We start from the raw sequence: 22,632 nt of genomic DNA, 5'->3' as shown, positions 1-22,632 counted from the left end.
GGAAACTTTAGGCTAAAACCCTCTATTAACAGGAAAAATGCATTTATTGTCGCTCATGCGTTCAAAAGCCTTATTACGCGTTTTAAATGGTTTTATAATCTCATTATTGATTTCAAGTTGAATTTTTTACATTTTTTGTTAAAACAGATTATAGTTGAATGCTTACCTTGGGAAACGTGAAGCTAAAACCCTCTATTGACAATAAAAGTCTATTTATTGTCGTTCATGCCTACAAAAGCTTTATTACTCACTTTAAATGGTTTTATAATCTCATTATTGATTTTAAATTGAATTGTTTTATGTTTTTATTTAAAACAGATTAAAATTGAATGTTTACCTCAGGAAACGTTAAGCTAAAACCCTCTATTAACAGGAAAAGTCCATTTATTGTCGCTCATGCCGTCAAAAGCCTTATTACTCGCTTTAAATGGTTTTATAATCTCATTATTGATTTCAAGTTGAATTTTTTACATTTTTTGTGAAAACATATTATAATTGAATGCTTACCTTGGGAAACGTGAAGCTAAAACTCTCTATTGACAAGAAAAGTCCATTTACTGTTGCTCATGCCTACAAAAGCTTTATTACTCGCTTTAAATGGTTTTATAATCTCATTATCGATTTTAAATATAATTGTTTTATGTTTTTATTCAAAACAGATTAAAATTGAATGTTTACCTTAGGAAACGTTAAGCTAAAACCCTCTATTAACCGGAAAAGTCCATTTATTGTCGCTCATGCCGTCAAAAGCCTTATTACTCGCTTTAAATGGTTTTATAATCTCATTATTGATTTCAAGTTGAATTTTTTACATTTTTTGTTAAAGCAGATTATAACTGAATGGTTACCTTGGGAAACGTGAAGCTAAAACCCTCTATTGACAAGAAAAGTCCATTTACTGTCGCTCATGCCTACAAAAGCTTTATTACTCGCTTTAAATGGTTTTGTAATCTCATTATCGATTTTAAATTGAATTGTTTTATGTTTTTATTTAAAACAGATTAAAATTAAATGTTTACCTCAGGAAATGTTAAGCTAAAACCCTCTATTAATAGGAAAAGTCCATTTATTGTCGCTCATGCCGTCAAAAGCCTTATTACACGCTTTAGATGGTTTTATAATCTCATTATTGATTTCAAGTTGAATTTTTTACATTTTTTATTAAAACATATTATAATTGAATGCTTACCTTGGGAAACGTGAAGCTAAAACCCTCTATTGACAAGAAAAGTCCATTTACTGTCGCTCATGCCTACAAAAGTTTTATTACTCGCTTTAAATGGTTTTATAATCTCATTATTGATTTTAAATTGAATTGTTTTATGTTTTTATTTAAAACAAATTAAAATTGAATGTTTACCTCAGGAAACGTTAAGCTAAAACCCTCTATTAATAGGAAAAGTCCATTTATTGTCCCTCATGCCGTCAAAAGCCTTATTACTGACTTTAAATGCTTTTATAATCTCATTATTGAGTTCAAGTTGAATTTTTTACATTTTTCGTTAAAACAGATTATAATTGATTGCTTACCTTCGGAAACGTGAAGCTAAAACTCTTTATTGACAAGAAAAGTCCATTTATTATCGCTCATGCCTTCAAAAGCCTTATTACTCGCTTTAAATGGTTTCATGATCTCATTATTAATTTTGAGTTGAATTGTTTTATATTTTTTTTTAAAACTGATTATAATTGAATGTTTACCTCGGGAAACGTGTGGCTAAAGCCTTCATTTGACATAAAAAAAGGATTTATAGTCATTCATGCCTTCAAAATCTTTATTACTCGCTTTCAATGGTTTTATAGTCTCATTATTGATTTCAAGTGGAATTTTTTTACATCTTTAGTTAAAAAAGATTATAATTGAATGTTTACCTTGGGAAACGTTAAGCTAAAACCCTCTATTAATAGGAAAACTCTATTTATTATCGCTCATGCCTTCAAAAGGCTTATTACACGCTTTAAATGGTTTCCTAATCTCATTATTGATTTTGAGTTGAATATTTTTACATTTTTTTAAAACTAATTATAATTGAATGTTGACCTCGAGAAACGTGGGGCTAAAGCCCTCATTTGACATAAAAATAGCATTTATAGTCACTCATGCCTTCGAAATCCTTATTACTCGCTTTCAATGGTTTTATAGTCTCATTATTTATTTCAAGTTGAATTTTTTTACATTTTTAGTTGAAACAGTTTAAAATTGAATGTTTACCTCAGGAAACTTTAGGCTAAAACCCTCTATTAACAATAAAAGTCCATTTATTGTAGCTCATGCCGTCAAAAGCCTTATTACTCGCTTTAAATGGTTTTATAATCTCATTATTGATTTCAAGTTGAATTTTTTACATTTTTTGTGAAAACATATTATAATTGAATGCTTACCTTGGGAAACGTGAAGCTAAAACTCTCTATTGACAAGAAAAGTCAATTTATTGTTGCTCATGCCTACAAAAGCTTTATTACTCGCTTTAAATGGTTTTATAATCTCATTATTGATTTTCAATATAATTGTTTTATGTTTTTATTTAAAACAGATTAAAATTGAATGTTTACCTCAGGAAACGTTAAGCTAAAACCCTCTATTAACAGGAAAAGTCCATTTATTGTCGCTCATGCCGTCAAAAGCCTTATTACTCGCTTTAAATGGTTTTATAATCTCATTATTGATTTCAAGTTGAATTTTTTACTTTTTTTGTTAAAGCAGATTATAACTGAATGCTTACCTTGGGAAACGTGAAGCTAAAACCCTCTATTGACAAGAAAAGTCCATTTACTGTCGCTCATGCCTACCAAAGCTTTATTACTCGCTTTAAATGGTTTTGTAATCTCATTATCGATTTTAAATTGAATTGTTTTATGTTTTTATTTAAAACAGATTAAAATTAAATGTTTACCTCAGGAAATGTTAAGCTAAAACCCTCTATTAACAGGAAAAGTCCATTTATTGTCGCTCATGCCGTCAAAAGCCTTATTACACGCTTTAAATGGTTTTATAATCTCATTATTGATTTCAAGTTGAAATTTTTACATTTTTTGTTAAAACAGATTATAATTGAATGCTTACCTTGGGAAACGTGAAGCTAAAACCCTCTATTGACAAGAAAAGTCCATTTACTGTCGCTCATGCCTACAAAAGCTTTATTACTCGCTTTAAATGGTTTTATAATCTCATTATTGATTTTCAATTGAATTGTTTTATGTTTTTATTTAAAAAAGATTAAAATTGAATGTTTACCTCAGGAAACGTTAAGCTAAAACCCTCTATTAACAGGAAAAGTCCATTTATTGTCGCTCATGCCGTCAAAAGCCTTATTACTCGCTTTAAATGCTTTTATAATCTCAGTATTGATTTCAAGTTGAATTTTTTACATTTTTCGTTAAAACAGATTATAATTGAATGCTTACCTTGGGAAACGTGAAGCTAAAACTCTTTATTGACAAGAAAAATCAATTTATTATCGCTCATGCCTTCAAAAGCCTTATTACTCGCCTTAAATGGTTTCATAATCTCATTATTGATTTTGAGTTGAATTTTTTTATATTTTTTTTAAAACTGATTATAGTTGAATGTTTACCTCGGGAAACGTGTGGCTAAAGCCTTCATTTGACATAAAAAATGGATTTATAGTCACTCATGCCTTCAAAATCTTTATTACTCGCTTTCAATGGTTTTATTGTCTCATTATTGATTTCAAGTGGAATCTTTTTCATCTTTAGTTAAAACAGATTATAATTGAATGTTTACCTCGGGAAACGTTAAGCTAAAACCCTCTATTAATAGGAAAACTCCATTTATTGTCGCTCATGCCTTCAAAAGGCTTGTTACACGCTTTAAATGGTTTCTTAATCTCATTGTTGATTTTGAGTTGAATTTTTTTACATTTTTTTAAAATTAATTATAATTGAATGTTGACCTCGAGAAACATACGGCTAAAGCCCACATTTGACATAAAAAGAGCATTTATAGTCACTTATGCCTTCAAAATCCTTATTACTCGCTTTCAATGGTTTTATAGTCTCATTATTTATTTCAAGTTGAATTTTTTTACATTTTTAGTTGAAACAGTTTAAAATTGAATGTTTACCTCAGGAAACTTTAGGCTAAAACCCTCTATTAACAGGAAATATGCATTTATTATCGCTCATGCCTTCAAAAGCCTTATTACGCGCTTTAAATGGTTTTATAATCTCATTATTGATTTCAAGTTGAATTTTTTACATTTTTTGTTAAAACAGATTATAGTTGAATGCTTACCTTGGGAAACGTGAAGTTAAAACCCTCTATTGACAAGAAAAGTCCATTTATTGTCGTTCATGCCTACAAAAGCTTTATTACTCACTTTAAATGGTTTTATAATCTCATTATTGATTTTAAATTGAATTGTTTTATGTTTTTATTTAAAACAGATTAAAATTGAATGTTTACCTCAGGAAACGTTAAGCTAAAACCCTCTATTAACAGGAAAAGTCCATTTATTGTCGCTCATGCCTACAAAAGCTTTATTACTCGCTTTAAATGGTTTTATAATCTCATTATTGATTTTAAATTGAATTGTTTTATGTTTTTTTTTAAAACAGATTAAAATTGAATGTTTACCTCAGGAAACGTTAAGCTAAAACCCTCTATTAACAGGAAAAGTCCATTTATTGTCGCTCATGCCGTCAAAAGCCTTATTACTCGCTTTAAATGGTTTTATAATCTCATTATTGATTTCAAGTTGAATTTTTTACATTTTTCGTTAAAACAGATTATAATTGAATGCTTACCTTGGGAAACGTGAAGCTAAAACTCTTTATTGACAAGAAAAATCAATTTATTATCGCTCATGCCTTCAAAAGCCTTATTACTCGCCTTAAATAGTTTCATGATCTCATTATTGATTTTGAGTTGAATTTTTTTTTATTTTTTTTAAAACTGATTATAATTGAATGTTTACCTCGGGAAACGTGTTGCTAAAGCCTTCATTTGACATAAAAAATGGATTTATAGTCACTCATGCCTTCAAAATCATTATTACTCGCTTTCAATGGTTTTATAGTCTCATTATTGATTTCAAGTGGAATTTTTTTCATCTTTAGTTAAAATAGATTATAATTGAATGTTTACCTCAGGAAACGTTAAGCTAAAACCCTCTATTAATAGGAAAACTCCATTTATTGTCGCTCATGCCTTCAAAAGGCTTGTTACACGCTTTAAATGGTTTCCTAATCTCATTATTGATTTTGAGTTGAATTTTTTTACATTTTTTTAAAATTAATTATAATTGAATGTTGACCTCGAGAAACATGCGGCTAAAGCCCACATTTGACATAAAAAGAGCATTTATAGTCACTTATGCCTTCAAAATCCTTATTACTCGCTTTCAATGGTTTTATAGTCTCCTTATTTATTTCAAGTTGAATTTTTTTACATTTTTAGTTGAAACAGTTTAAAATTGAATGTTTACCTCAGGAAACTTTAGGCTAAAACCCTCTATTAACAGGAAAATGCATTTATTGTCGCTCATGCCTTCAAAAGCCTTATTACGCGCTTTAAATGGTTTTATAATCTCATTATTGATTTCAACTTGAATTTTTTACATTTTTTGTTAAAACAGATTATAGTTGAATGCTTACCTTGGGAAACGTGAAGCTAAAACCCTCTATTGACAAGAAAAGTCCATTTATTGTCGTTCATGCCTACAAAATCTTTATTACTCACTTTAAATTATTTTATAATCTCATTATTGATTTTAAATTGAATTGTTTTATGTTTTTATTTAAAACAGATTAAAATTGAATGTTTACCTCAGGAAACGTTAAGCTAAAACCCTCTATTAACAGGAAAAGTCCATTTATTGTCGCTCATGCCGTCAAAAGCCTTATTACTCGCTTTAAATGCTTTTATAATCTCATTATTGATTTCAAGTTGAATTTTCTACATTTTTTGTGAAAACATATTATAATTGAATGCTTACCTTGGGAAACGTGAAGTTAAAACTCTTTATTGACAAGAAAAATCAATTTATTATCGCTCATGCCTTCAAAAGCCTTATTACTCGCCTTAAATGGTTTCATGATCTCATTATTGATTTTGAGTTGAATTTTTTTATATTTTTTTTAAAACTGATTATAATTGAATGTTTACCTCGGGAAACGTGTGGCTAAAGCCTTCATTTGACATAAAAAATGGATTTATAGTCACTCATGCCTTCAAAATCTTTATTACTCGCTTTCAATGGTTTTATAGTCTCATTATTGATTTCAAGTGGAATTTTTTTCATCTTTAGTCAAAACAGATTATAATTGAATGTTTACCTCGGGAAACGTTAAGCTAAAACCCTCTATTAATAGGAAAACTCCATTTATTGTCGCTCATGCCTTCAAAAGGCTTGTTACACGCTTTAAATGGTTTCCTAACCTCATTATTGATTTTGAGTTGAATTGTTTTAGATTTTTTTAAAATTAATTATAATTGAATGTTGACCTCGAGAAACATGCGGCTAAAGCCCACATTTGACATAAAAAGAGCATTTATAGTCACTTATGCCTTCAAAATCCTTATTACTCACTTTCAATGGTTTTATAGTCTCATTATTTATTTCAAGTTGAATTTTTTTCCATTTTTAGTTGAAACAGTTTAAAATTGAATGTTTACCTCAGGAAACTTTAGGCTAAAACCCTCTATTAACAGGAAAAATGCATTTATTGTCGCTCATGCGTTCAAAAGCCTTATTACGCGTTTTAAATGGTTTTATAATCTCATTATTGATTTCAAGTTGAATTTTTTATATTTTTTGTTAAAACAGATTATAGTTGAATGCTTACCTTGGGAAACGTGAAGCTAAAACCCTCTATTGACAATAAAAGTCTATTTATTGTCGTTCATGCCTACAAAAGCTTTATTACTCACTTTAAATGGTTTTATAATCTCATTATTGATTTTAAATTGAATTGTTTTATGTTTTTATTTAAAACAGATTAAAATTGAATGTTTACCTCAGGAAACGTTAAGCTAAAACCCTCTATTAACAGGAAAAGTCCATTTATTGTCTCTCATGCCGTCAAAAGCCTTATTACTCGCTTTAAATGGTTTTATAATCTCATTATTGATTTCAAGTTGAATTTTTTACATTTTTTGTGAAAACATATTATAATTGAATGCTTACCTTGGGAAACGTGAAGCTAAAACTCTCTATTGACAAGAAAAGTCCATTTACTGTTGCTCATGCCTACAAAAGCTTTATTACTCGCTTTAAATGGTTTTATAATCTCATTATTGATTTTAAATATAATTGTTTTATGTTTTTATTCAAAACAGATTAAAATTGAATGTTTACCTTAGGAAACGTTAAGCTAAAACCCTCTATTAACCGAAAAAGTCCATTTATTGTCGCTCATGCCGTCAAAAGCCTTATTACTCGCTTTAAATGGTTTTATAATCTCATTATTGATTTCAAGTTGAATTTTTTACATTTTTTGTTAAAGCAGATTATAACTGAATGCTTACCTTAGGAAACGTGAAGCTAAAACCCTCTATTGACAAGAAAAGTCCATTTACTGTCGCTCATGCCTACAAAAGCTTTATTACTCGCTTTAAATGGTTTTGTAATCTCATTATCGATTTTAAATTGAATTGTTTTATGTTTTTATTTAAAACAGATTAAAATTAAATGTTTACCTCAGGAAATGTTAAGCTAAAACCCTCTATTAATAGGAAAAGTCCATTTATTGTCGCTCATGCCGTCAAAAGCCTTATTACACGCTTTAGATGGTTTGATAATCTCATTATTGATTTCAAGTTGAATTTTTTACATTTTTTGTTAAAACATATTATAATTGAATGCTTACCTTGGGAAACGTGAAGCTAAAACCCTCTATTGACAAGAAAAGTCCATTTACTGTCGCTCATGCCTACAAAAGTTTTATTACTCGCTTTAAATGGTTTTATAATCTCATTATTGATTTTAAATTGAATTGTTTAATGTTTTTATTTAAAACAGATTAAAATTGAATGTTTACCTCAGGAAACGTTAAGCTAAAACCCTCTATTAATAGGAAAAGTCCATTTATTGTCCCTCATGCCGTCAAAAGCCTTATTACTGACTTTAAATGCTTTTATAATCTCATTATTGATTTCAAGTTGAATTTTTTACATTTTTCGTTAAAACAGATTATAATTGATTGCTTACCTTCGGAAACGTGAAGCTAAAACTCTTTATTGACAAGAAAAGTCCAATTATTATCGCTCATGCCTTCAAAAGCCTTATTACTCGCTTTAAATGGTTTCATGATCTCATTATTGATTTTGAGTTGAATTTTTTTATATTTTTTTTAAAACTGATTATAATTGAATGTTTACCTCGGGAAACGTGTGGCTAAAGCCTTCATTTGACATAAAAATAGCATTTATAGTCACTCATGCCTTCGAAATCCTTATTACTCGCTTTCAATGGTTTTATAGTCTCATTATTTATTTCAAGTTGAATTTTTTTACATTTTTAGTTGAAACAGTTTATAATTGAATGTTTACCTCAGGAAACTTTAGGCTAAAACCCTCTATTAACAAGAAAAGTCCATTTATTGTAACTCATGCCGTCAAAAGCCTTATTACTCGCTTTAAATGGTTTTATAATCTCATTATTGATTTCAAGTTGAATTTTTTACATTTTTTGTGAAAACATATTATAATTGAATGCTTACCTTGGGAAACGTGAAGCTAAAACTCTCTATTGACAAGAAAAGTCAATTTATTGTTGCTCATGCCTACAAAAGCTTTATTACTCGCTTTAAATGGTTTTATAATCTCATTATTGATTTTAAATATAATTGTTTTATGTTTTTATTTAAAACAGATTAAAATTGAATGTTTACCTCAGGAAACGTTAAGCTAAAACCCTCTATTAACAGGAAAAGTCCATTTATTGTCGCTCATGCCGTCAAAAGCCTTATTATTCGCTTTAAATGGTTTTATAATCTCATTATTGATTTCAAGTTGAATTTTTTACTTTTTTTGTTAAAGCAGATTATAACTGAATGCTTACCTTGGGAAACGTGAAGCTAAAACCCTCTATTGACAAGAAAAGTCCATTTACTGTCGCTCATGCCTACCAAAGCTTTATTACTCGCTTTAAATGGTTTTGTAATCTCATTATCGATTTTAAATTGAATTGTTTTATGTTTTTATTTAAAACAGATTAAAATTAAATGTTTACCTCAGGAAATGTTAAGCTAAAACCCTCTATTAACAGGAAAAGTCCATTTATTGTCGCTCATGCCGTCAAAAGCCTTATTACACGCTTTAAATGGTTTTATAATCTCATTATTGATTTCAAGTTGAAATTTTTACATTTTTTGTTAAAACAGATTATAATTGAATGCTTACCTTGGGAAACGTGAAGCTAAAACCCTCTATTGACAAGAAAAGTCCATTTACTGTCGCTCATGCCTACAAAAGCTTTATTACTCGCTTTAAATGGTTTTATAATCTCATTATTGATTTTCAATTGAATTGTTTTATGTTTTTATTTAAAAAATATTAAAATTGAATGTTTACCTCAGGAAACGTTAAGCTAAAACCCTCTATTAACAGGAAAAGTCCATTTATTGTCGCTCATGTTGTCAAAAGCCTTATTACTCGCTTTAAATGCTTTTATAATCTCAGTATTGATTTCAAGTTGAATTTTTTACATTTTTCGTTAAAACAGATTATAATTGAATGCTTACCTTGGGAAACGTGAAGCTAAAACTCTTTATTGACAAGAAAAATCAATTTATTATCGCTCATGCCTTCAAAAGCCTTATTACTCGCCTTAAATGGTTTCATAATCTCATTATTGATTTTGCGTTGAATTTTTTTATATTTTTTTTAAAACTGATTATAGTTGAATGTTTACCTCGGGAAACGTGTGGCTAAAGCCTTCATTTGACATAAAAAATGGATTTATAGTCACTCATGCCTTCAAAATCTTTATTACTCGCTTTCAATGGTTTTATTGTCTCATTATTGATTTCAAGTGGAATCTTTTTCATCTTTAGTTAAAACAGATTATAATTGAATGTTTACCTCGGGAAACGTTAAGCTAAAACCCTCTATTAATAGGAAAACTCCATTTATTGTCGCTCATGCCTTCAAAAGGCTTGTTACACGCTTTAAATGGTTTCTTAATCTCATTGTTGATTTTGAGTTGAATTTTTTTACATTTTTTTAAAATTAATTATAATTGAATGTTGACCTCGAGAAACATGCGGCTAAAGCCCACATTTGACATAAAAAGAGCATTTATAGTCACTTATGCCTTCAAAATCCTTATTACTCGCTTTCAATGGTTTTATAGTCTCATTATTTATTTCAAGTTGAATTTTTTTACATTTTTAGTTGAAACAGTTTAAAATTGAATGTTTACCTCAGGAAAGTTTAGGCTAAAACCCTCTATTAACAGGAAATATGCATTTATTATCGCTCATGCCTTCAAAAGCCTTATTACGTGCTTTAAATGGTTTTATAATCTCATTATTGATTTCAAGTTGAATTTTTTACATTTTTTGTTAAAACAGATTATAGTTGAATGCTTACCTTGGGAAACGTGAAGCTAAAACCCTCTATTGACAAGAAAAGTTCATTTATTGTCGTTCATGCCTACAAAAGCTTTATTACTCACTTTAAATGGTTTTATAATCTCATTATTGATTTTAAATTGAATTGTTTTATGTTTTTATTTAAAACAGATTAAAATTGAATGTTTACCTCAGGAAACGTTAAGCTAAAACCCTCTATTAACAGGAAAAGTCCATTTATTGTAGCTCATGCCGTCAAAAGCCTTATTACTCGCTTTAAATGGTTTTATAATCTCATTATTGATTTCAAGTTGAATTTTTTACATTTTTTGTGAAAGCATACTATAATTGAATGCTTACCTTGGGAAACGTGAAGCTAAAACTCTCTATTGACAAGAAAAGTCCATTTACTGTTGCTCATGCCTACAAAAGCTTTATTACTCGCTTTAAATGGTTTTATAATCTCATTATTGATTTGAAATATAATTGTTTTATGTTTTTGTTTAAAACAGATTAAAATTGAATGTTTACCTCAGGAAACGTTAAGCTAAAACCCTCTATTAACAGGAAAAGTCCATTTATTGTCGCTCATGCCGTCAAAAGCCTTATTACTCGCTTTAAATGGTTTTATAATCTCATTATTGATTTCAAGTTGAATTTTTTACATTTTTTGTTAAAGCAGATTATAACTGAATGCTTACCTTGGGAAACGTGAAGATAAAACCCTCTATTGACAAGAAAAGTCCATTTACTGTCGCTCATTCCTACAAAAGCTTTATTACTCGCTTTAAATGGTTTTGTAATCTCATTATCGATTTTAAATTGAATTGTTTTATGTTTTTATTTGAAACATATTAAAATTAAATGTTTACCTCAGGAAATGTTAAGCTAAAACCCTCTATTAACAGGAAAAGTCCATTTATTGTCGCTCATGCCGTCAAAAGCCTTATTACACGCTTTAAATGGTTTTATAATCTCATTATTGATTTCAAGTTGAATTTTTTACATTTTTTGTTAAAACAGATTATAATTGAATGCTTACCTTGGGAAACGTGAAGCTAAAACCCTCTATTGACAAGAAAAGACCATTTACTGTCGCTCATGCCTACAAAAGCTTTATTACTCGCTTTAAGTGGTTTTATAATCTCATTATTGATTTTAAATTGAATTGTTTTATGTTTTTATTTAAAACAGATTAAAATTGAATGTTTACCTCAGGAAACGTTAAGCTAAAACCCTCTATTAACAGGAAAAGTCCATTTATTGTCGCTCATGCCGTCAAAAGCCTTATTACTCTCTTTAAATGCTTTTATAATCTCAGTATTGATTTCAAGTTGAATTTTTTACATTTTTCGTTAAAACAGATTATAATTGAATGCTTACCTTGGGAAACGTGAAGCTAAAACTCTTTATTGACAAGAAAAATCAATTTATTATCGCTCATGCCTTCAAAAGCCTTATTACTCGCCTTAAATGGTTTCATGATCTCATTATTGATTTTGAGTTGAATTTTTTTATATTTTTTTTAAAACTGATTATAGTTGAATGTTTACCTCGGGAAACGTGTGGCTAAAGCCTTCATTTGACATAAAAAATGGATTTATAGTCACTCATGCCTTCAAAATCTTTATTACTCGCTTTCAATGGTTTTATAGTCTCATTATTGATTTCAAGTGGAATCTTTTTCATCTTTAGTTAAAACAGATTATAATTGAATGTTTACCTCGGGAAACGTTAAGCTAAAACCCTCTATTAATAGGAAAACTCCATTTATTGTCGCTCATGCCTTCAAAAGGCTTGTTACACGCTTTAAATGGTTTCTTAATCTCATTGTTGATTTTGAGTTGAATTTTTTTACATTTTTTTAAAATTAATTATAATTGAATGTTGACCTTGAGAAACATGCGGCTAAAGCCCACATTTGACATAAAAAGAGCATTTATAGTCACTTATGCCTTCAAAATCCTTATTACTCGCTTTCAATGGTTTTATAGTCTCATTATTTATTTCAAGTTGAATTTTTTTACATTTTTAGTTGAAACAGTTTAAAATTGAATGTTTACCTCAGGAAACTTTAGGCTAAAACCCTCTATTAACAGGAAGAATGCATTTATTGTCGCTCATGCCTTCAAAAGCCTTATTACTTGCTTTAAATGGTTTTATAATCTCATTATTGATTTCAAGTTGAATTTCTTACATTTTTTGTTAAATAAGATTATAATTGAATGCTTACCTTGGGAAACGTGAAGCTAAAGCTCTCTATTGACAAGAAAAGTCCATTTATTATCGCTCATGCCTTTAAAAGCCTTATTACTCGCTTTAAATGGCTTTATAATCTCATTATTGATTTCAAGTTGAATTTTTTACATTTTTTGTTAAAACAGATTATAATTGAATGCTTACCTTGGGAAACGTGAAGCTAAAACCCTCTATTGACAAGAAAAGTCCATTTACTGTGGCTCTTGCCTACAAAAGTCTTGTTACTCGCTTTAAATGGTTTTATAATTTCATTATTGATTTTAGATTGAATTTTTTTATATTTTTATTTAAAACAGATTAAAATTGAATGTTAACCTCAGGAAACGTTAAGCTAAAACCGTCTATTAACAGGAAAAGTCAATTTATTGTCGCTCATGCCTTCAAAAGCCTTATTATTCGCTTTAAATGGTTTTATAATCTCAGTATTGATTTCAAGTTGATTTTTTTACATTTTTTTGTTAAAATAGATTATAATTGAATGCTTACCTTAGGAAACGTGAAGCTAAAACTCTTTATTAATAGGAAAAGTCCATTTATTGTCGCTCATGCCTTCAAAAGGCTTATTACACGCTTTAAATGGTTTCCTAATCTCATTATTGATTTTGAGTTGAATTTTTTTACATTTTTTTAAAACTAATTATAATTGAATGTTGACGTCAAGAAACGTGGGGCGAAAGCCCTCATTTGACATAAAAAGAGCATTTATAGTCACTCATGCCTTAAAAATCCTTATTACTCGCTTTCAATGGTTTTATAGTCTCATTATTTATTTCAAGTTGAATTTTTTTACATTTTTAGTTGAAACAGTTTAAAATTGAATGTTTTATACCTCAGGAAACTTTAGGCTAAAACCCTCTATTAACAGGAAAATTGCATTTATTGTCACTCATGCCTTCAAAAGCCTTATTACTCGCTTTAAATTGTTTTATAATCTCATTATTGATTTCAAGTTGAATTTTTTACATTTTTTGTTAAAGCAGATTATAACTGAATGCTTACCTTGGGAAACGTGAAGCTAAAACCCTCTATTGACAAGAAAAGTCCATTTACTGTCGCTCATGCCTACAAAAGCTTTATTACTCGCTTTAAATGGTTTTGTAATCTCATTATCGATTTTAAATTGAATTGTTTTATGTTTTTATTTAAAACAGATTAAAATTGAATGTTTACCTCAGGAAACGTTAGGCTAAAACCCTCTATTAACAGGAAAAATGTATTTATTGTCGCTCATGTCTTCAAAAGCCTTATTACTCGCTTTAAATGGTTTTATAATCTCATTATTGATTTCAAGTTTAATTTTTTACATTTTTTGTTAAAACAGATAATAGTTGAATGCTTACCTTGGGAAACGTGAAGCTAAAACCCTCTATTGACAAGAAAAGTCTATTTATTGTCGCTCATGCCGTCAAAAGCCTTACTACTCGCTTTAAATGGTTTTATAATCTCATTATTGATTTCAAGTTGAATTTTTTACATTTTTTGTTAAAACAGATTATAATTGAATGCTTACCTTGGGAAACGTGAAGCTAAAACCCTCTATTGACAAGAAAAGTCCATTTATTGTCGCTCATGCCGTCAAAAGCCTTACTACTCGCTTTAAATGGTTTTATAATCTCATTATTGATTTCAAGTTGAATTTTTTACATTTTTTGTTAAAACAGATTATAATTGAATGCTTACCTTGGGAAACGTGAAGCTAAAACCCTCTATTGACAAGAAAAGTCCATTTACTGTCGCTCATGCCTACAAAAGCTTTATTACTCGCTTGAAATGGTTTTGTAATCTCATTATTGATTTCAAGTTGAATTTTTTACATTTTTTGTTAAAACAGATTATAATTGAATGCTTACCTTGGGAAACGTGAAGCTAAAACTCTTTATTGACAAGAAAAATCAATTTATTATCGCTCATGCCTTCAAAAGCCTTATTACTCGCCTTAAATGGTTTCATGATCTCATTATGGATTTTGAGTTGAATTTTTTTATATTTTTTTTTAAAACTGATTATAATTGAATGTTTACCTCGGGAAACGTGTGGCTAGAGCCTTCATTTGACATAAAAAATGGATTTATAGTCACTCATGCCTTCAAAATCTTTATTACTCGCTTTCAATGGTTTTATAGTGTCATTATTGATTTCAAGTGGAATTTTTTTCATCTTTAGTTAAAACAGATTATAATTGAATGTTTACCTCGGGAAACGTTAAGCTAAAACCCTCTATTAATAGGAAAACTCCATTTATTGTCGCTCATGCCTTCAAAAGGCTTATTACGCGCTTTAAATGGTTTCCTAATCTCATTATTGATTTTGAGTTGAATTTTTTTACATTTTTTTAAAATTAATTATAATTGAATGTTGACCTCGAGAAACATGCGGCTAAAGCCCACATTTGACATAAAAAGAGCATTTATAGTCACTTATGTCTTCAAAATCCTTATTACTCACTTTCAATGGTTTTATAGTCTCATTATTTATTTCAAGTTGAATTTTTTTATATTTTTAGTTGAAACAGTTTAAAATTGAATGTTTACCTCAGGAAACTTTAGGCTAAAACCCTCTATTAACAGGAAAAATGCATTTATTGTCGCTCATGCCTTCAAAAGCCTTATTACGCGCTTTAAATGGTTTTATAATCTCATTATTGATTTCAAGTTGAATTTTTTACATTTTTTGTTAAAACAGATTATAGTTGAATGCTTACCTTGGGAAATGTGAAGCTAAAACTCTTTATTGACAAGAAAAGTCCATTTATTTTCGCTCATGCCTTTAAAAGCCTTATTACTTGCTTTAAATGGTTTCATGATCTCATTATTGATTTTAAGTTGAATTTTTTTAAATTTTTTTAAAACTGATTATAATTGAATGCTTACCTCGGGAAATGTGTGGCTAAAGCCTTCATTTGACATAAAAGAAGGATTTATAGTCACTCATGCCTTTAAAATCTTTATTACTCGCTTTCAATGGTTTTATAGTCTCATTATTGATTTCAAGTGAAATTTTTTTACATCTTTAGTTAAAACAGATTATAATTGAATGTTTACCTCGGGAAACGTTAAGCTAAAACCCTCTATTAATAGGAAAAGTCCATTTATTGTCGCCCATGCCTTCAAAAGGCTTATTACACGCTTTAAATGGTTTCCTAATCTCATTATTGATTTTGAGTTGAATTATTTAACATTTTTTTTAAAACTAATTATAATTGAAAGTTGACCTCGAGAAACGTGGGGTTAAAGCCCTCATTTGACATAAAAAGGGCGTTTATAGTCACTCATGCCTTCAAAATCCTTATTACTCGCTTTCAATGGTTTTATAGTCTCATTATTTATTTCAAGTTGAATTTTTTTACATTTTTAGTTGAAACAGTTTAAAATTGAATGTTTACCTCAGGAAACTTTAGGCTAAAACCCTCTATTAACAAGAAAAATGCATTTATTGTCGCTCATGCCTTCAAAAGCCATATTACTCGCTTTCAATGGTTTTATAATCTCATTATTGATTTCAAGTTGAATTTTTTACATTTTTTGTTAAAGCAGATTATAATTGAATGCTTACCTTGGGAAACGTGAAGCTAAAACCTTTTATTGACAAGAAAAGTCCATTTACTATCGCTCATGCGTACAAAAGCTTTATTACTCGCTTTAAATGGTTTTATAATCTAATTATTGATTTTAAATTGAATTGTTTTATGTTTTTATTTAAAACAGATTAAAATTGAATGTTTACCTCAGGAAACGTTAAGCTAAAACCCTCTATTAATAGGAAAAGTCCATTTATTGTCGCTCATGCCGTCAAAAGCCTTATTACTCACTTTAAATGGTTTTATAATCTCATTATTGATTTCAAGTTGAATTTTTTACATTTTTTGTTAAAACATATTATAAATGAATGCTTACCTTGGGAAACGTGAAGCTAAAACTCTTTATTGACAAGAAAAGTCCATTTATTTTTGCTCATGCCTTCAAAAGCCTTATTACTCTCTTTAAATGGTTTCATGATCTCATTATTGATTTTAAGTTGATTTTTTTATATTTTTTTAAAACTGATTATAATTGAATGCTTACCTCGGGAAACGTGTGGCTAAAGCCTTCATTTGACTTAAAAAAAAGGATTTATAGTCACTCATGCCTTTAAAATCTTTATTACTTGCTTTCAATGGTTTTATAGTCTCATTATTGATATCAAGTGGAATTTTTTTACATCTTTAGTTAAAACAGATTATAATTGAATGTTTACCTCGGGAAACGTTAAGCTAAAAACCCTCTATTAATAGGAAAAGTCCATTTATTGTCGCCCATGCCTTCAAAAGGCTTATTACACGCTTTAAATGGTTTCCTAATCTCATTATTGATTTTGAGTTGAATTGTTTTACATTTTTTTTAAAACTAATTATAATTGAATGTTGACCTCGAGAAACGTGGGGCTAAAGCCCTCATTTGACATAAAAAGGGCATTTATAGTCACTCATGCCTTCAAAATCCTTATTACTCGCTTTGAATGGTTTTATAGTCTCATTATTTATTTCAAGTTGAACTATTTTACATTTTTAGTTGAAACAGTTTAAAATTGAATGTTTACCTCAGGAAACTTTAGGCTAAAACCCTCTATTAACAGGAAAAATGCATTTATTGTCGCTCATGCCTTCAAAAGCCTTATTACTCGCTTTAAATGGTTTTATAATCTCATTATTGATTTCAAGTTGAATTTTTTACATTTTTTGTTAAAGCAGATTATAACTGAATGCTTACCTTGGGAAACGTGAAGCTAAAACCCTCAATTGACAAGAAAAGTCCATTTACTGTCGCTCATGCCTACAAAAGCTTTATTACTCGCTTTAAATGGTTGTATAATCTCATTATTGATTTTAAATTGAATTGTTTTATGTTTTTATTTAAAACAGATTAAAATTGAATGTTTACCTCAGGAAACGTTAAGGTAAAACCCTCTATTAACAGGAAAAGTTCATTTATTGTCGCTCATGCCGTCAAAAGCCTTATTACTCGCTTTAAATGGTTTTATAATCTCATTATTGACTTCAAGTTGAATTTTTTACATTTTTTGTTAAAACAGATTATAATTGAATGCTTAACTTTGGAAACGTGAAGCTAAAACCCTCTATTGACAAGAAAAGTCCATTTACTGTCGCTCATGCCTACAAAAGCTTTATTACTCGCTTTAAATGGTTTTATAATCTCATTATTGATTTTAAATTGAATTGTTTTATGTTTTTATTTAAAACAGATTAAAATTGAATGTTTACCTCAGCAAACGTTAAGCTAAAACCCTCTATTAACAGGAAAAGTCCATTTATTGTCGCTCATGCCGTCAAAAGCTTTATTACTCGCTTTAAATGGTTTTATAATCTCATTATTGATTTCAAGTTGAATTTTTTACATTGTTTGTTAAAACAGATTATAATTGAATGCTTACCTTGGGAAACGTGAAGCTAAAACCCTCTATTGATAAGAAAAGTCCATTTACTGTCGCTCATGCCTACAAAAGCTTTATTACTCGTTTTAAATGGTTTTATAATCTCATTATTGATTTTAAATTGAATTGTTTTCTGTTTTTATTTAAAACAGATTAAAATTGAATGTTTACCTTAGGAAACGTTAAGGTAAAACCCTCTATTAACAGGAAAAGTCCATTTATTGTCGCTCATGCCGTCAAAAGCCTTATTACTCGCTTTAAATGGTTTTATAATCTCATTATTGACTTCAAGTTGAATTTTTTACATTTTTTGTTAAAACAGATTATAATTGAATGCTTACCTTTGGAAACGTGAAGCTAAAACCCTCTATTGACAAGAAAAGTCCATTTACTGTCGCTCATGCCTACAAAAGCTTTATTACTCGCTTTAAATGGTTTTATAATCTCATTATTGATTTTAAATTGAATTGTTTTATGTTTTTATTTAAAACAGATTAAAATTGAATGTTTACCTCAGCAAACGTTAAGCTAAAACCCTCTATTAACAGGAAAAGTCCATTTATTGTCGCTCATGCCGTCAAAAGCCTTATTACTCGCTTTAAATGGTTTTATAATCTCATTATTGATTTCAAGTTGAATTTTTTACATTGTTTGTTAACACTGATTATAATTGAATGCTTACCTTGGGAAACGTGAAGCTAAAACCCTCTATTGACAAGAAAAGTCCATTTACTGTCGCTCATGCCTACAAAAGCTTTATTACTCGTTTTAAATGGTTTTATAATCTCATTATTGATTTTAAATTGAATTGTTTTATGTTTTTATTGAAACAGATTAAAATTGAATGTTTACTTCAGGAATTGTTAAGCTAAAACCTTCTTTTAACAGGAAAAGTCCATTTATTGTCGCTCATGTCGTGAAAAGCCTTATTATTCGCTCTAAATGGTTTTATAATCTCATTATTGATTTCAAGTTGAGTTTTTTACATTGTTTGTTAAAACAGATTATAATTGAATGCTTACCTTGGGAAATGTGAAGCTAAAACTCTTTATTGACAAGAAAAGTCCATTTATTATCGCTCATGCCTTCAAAAGCCTTATTACTCGCTTAAAATGGTTTCATGATCTCATTATTGATTTTAATCTGTATTTTTTTATATTTTTTTTAAAACTGATTATAATTGAATGTTTATCTCGGGAAACGTGTGGCTAAAGCCTTCATTTGACATAAAAAAAGGATTTATAGTCACTCATGCCTTCAAAATCTTTATTACTCGCTTTCAATGGTTTTATAGTCTCATAATTGATTTCAAGTGGAATTTTTTTACATCTTTAGTTAAAACAGATTATAATTGAATGTTTACATCAGGAAACGTTAAGCTAAAACCCTCTATTAATAGGAAAACACCATTTATTGTCGCTCATGCCTTCAAAAGGCTTATTACACGCTTTAAATGGTTTCCTAATCTCATTATTGATTTTGAGTAGAATTTTTGCATTTTTTTTAAAACTAATTATAATTGAATGTTGACCTCGAGAAACGTGGGGCTAAAGCGCTCATTTGACATAAAAAGAGCATTTATACTCACTTATGCCTTCAAAATCCTTATTACACGCTTTCAATGGTTTTATAGTCTCATTATTTATTTCAAGTTGAATTTTTTTACATTTTTAGTTGAAACAGTATAAAATTGAATGTTTACCGCAGGAAACGTTAGGCTTAAAACCCTCTATTAACAGGAAAAATGCATTTATTGTCGCTCATGCCTTCAAAAGCCTTATTACTCGCTTTAAATGGTTTTATAATCTCATTATTGATTTCAAGTTGAATTTTTTACATTTTTTGTTAAAACAGATTATAATTGAATGCTTACCTTGGGAAACGTGAAGCAAAAACCCTCTATTGACGAGAAAAGTCCATTTACTGTCGCTCATGCGTACAAAAGCCTTATTACTCACTTTAAATGGTTTTATAATCTCATTATTCATTTTAAATTGAATTTTTTTATATTTTTATTCAAAACAGATTAAAATTGAATGTTTACCTTAGGAAACGTTAGGCTAAAACCCTTTATTAACAGGAAAAATGCATTTATTGTCGCTCATGTCTTCAAAAGCCTTATTACTCGCTTTAAATGGTTTTATAATCACATTATTGATTTCAAGTTGAATTTTTTACATTTTTTGTTAAAATAGATTATAATTGAATGCTTACCTTGGGAAACGTGAAGCTAAAACCGTCTATTGACAAAAAAAGTCCATTTACTGTTGCTCATGCCTACGAAAGCCTTATTACTCGCTTTAAATGGTTTTATCATCTCTTTATTGATTTTAAATAAAATTTTTTTCTCTTTTTATTTAAAACAGATTAAAATTGAATGTTTACCTCAGGAATCGTTAAGCTAAAACCCTCTATTAACAGGAAAAGTCCATTTATTGTCGCTCATGCCTTCAAAAGCCTTATTACTCGCTTTAAATGGTTTTATAATCTCATTATTGATTTCAAGTTGAATTTTTACATTTTTTGTTAAAACAGATTATAATTGAATGCTTAGCTTGGGAAACGTGAAGCTAAAACACTCTATTGACAAGAGAAGTCCATTTATTATCGCTTATGCCTTCAAAAGCCTTATTACTCGCTTTAAATGGTTTTATAATCTCATTATTGATTTCACGTTGAATTTTTTACATTTTTTGTTAAAACAGATTATAATTGAATGCTTACCTTAGGAAACGTGAAGCTAAAACCCTCTATTGACAAGAAAAGTCCATTTACTGTCGCTCATGCCTACGAAAGCCTTATTACTCGCTTTAAATGGTTTTATCATCTCTTTATTGATTTTAAATTGAGTTTTTTTCTATTTTTATTTAAAACAGATTAAAATTGAATGTTTACCTCAGGAAACGTTAAGCTAAAACCCTCTATTAACAGGAAAAGTTCATTTATTGTCGCTCATGCCTTCAAAAGCCTTATTACTCGCTTTAAATGTTTTATAATCTCATTATTGATTTCAAGCTGAATTTTTTACATTTTTTGTTAAATCAGATTATAATTGAATGCTTACCTTGGGAAACGTGAAGCTAAAACTCTCTGTTGACAAGAAAAGTCCATTTATTATCGCTCATGCCTTCAAAAGCCTTATTACTCGCTTTAAATGGTTTTATAATCTCATTATTGATTTCAAGTTGAATTTTTTACATTTTTCATTAAAACAGATTATAATTGAATGCTTAACTTGGAAAATGTTAAGCTAAAACTTTCTATTGACAAGAAAAGTCCATTTATTATCGCTCATGCCTTCAAAAGCCTTATTACTCGCTTTAAATGGTTTTATAATCTCATTATTGATTTCAAGTTGAATTTTTTACATTTTTTGTTAAAACAGATTATAATTGAATGCTTAGCTTGGGAAACGTGAAGCTAAAACTCTCTACTGACAAGAGAAGTCCATTTATTATCGCTCATGCCTTCAAAAGCCTTATTACTCGCTTTAAATGGTTTTATAATCTCATTATTGATTTCACGTTGAATTTTTTACATTTTTTGTTAAAACAGATTATAATTGAATGCTTACCTTAGGAAACGTGAAGCTAAAACCCTCTATTGACAAGAAAAGTCCATTTACTGTCGCTCATGCCTACAAAAACCTTATTACTCGCTTTAAATGGTTTATCATCTCTTTATTGATTTTAAATTGAGTTTTTTTCTATTTTTATTTAAAACAGATTAAAATTGAATGTTTACCTCAGGAAACGTTAAGCTAAAACCCTCTATTAACAGGAAAAGTTCATTTATTGTCGCTCATGCCTTCAAAAGCCTTATTACTCGCTTTAAATGGTTTTATAATCTCATTATTGATTTCAAGTTGAATTTTTTACATTTTTTGTTAAATCAGATTATAATTGAATGCTTACCTTGGGAAACGTGAAGCTAAAACTCTCTGTTGACAAGAAAAGTCCATTTATTATCGTTCATGCCTTCAAAAGCCTTATTACTCGCTTTAAATGGTTTTATAATCTCATTATTGATTTCAAGTTGAATTTTTTACATTTTTCATTAAAACAGATTATAATTGAATGCTTAACTTGGAAAATGTTAAGCTAAAACTTTCTATTGAAAAGAAAAGTCCATTTATTATCGCTCATGCCTTCAAAAGCCTTATTACTCGCTTTAAATGGTTTTATAATCTCATTATTGATTTCAAGTTGAATGTTTTACATTTTTTGTTAAAACAGATTATAATTGAATGCTTACATTGGGAAACGTGAAGCTAAAACCCTCTATTGATAAGAAAAGTCAATTTACTGTCGCTCATGCCTACAAAAGCCTTATTACTCGCTTCGAATGGTTTTATAATCTGATTATTGATTTTCAATTGAATTCTTTTATATTTTTATTTGAAACAGATTA

This window comes from Theobroma cacao, chromosome 2 (assembly GCF_053813885.1).
Source record: "Theobroma cacao isolate CCN51 chromosome 2, ASM5381388v1, whole genome shotgun sequence".
Classification (NCBI taxonomy): Eukaryota; Viridiplantae; Streptophyta; class Magnoliopsida; order Malvales; family Malvaceae; genus Theobroma; species Theobroma cacao.
The sequence above is the reverse complement of the archived record's forward strand: the minus strand, read 5'-3'. Positions refer to the sequence as shown.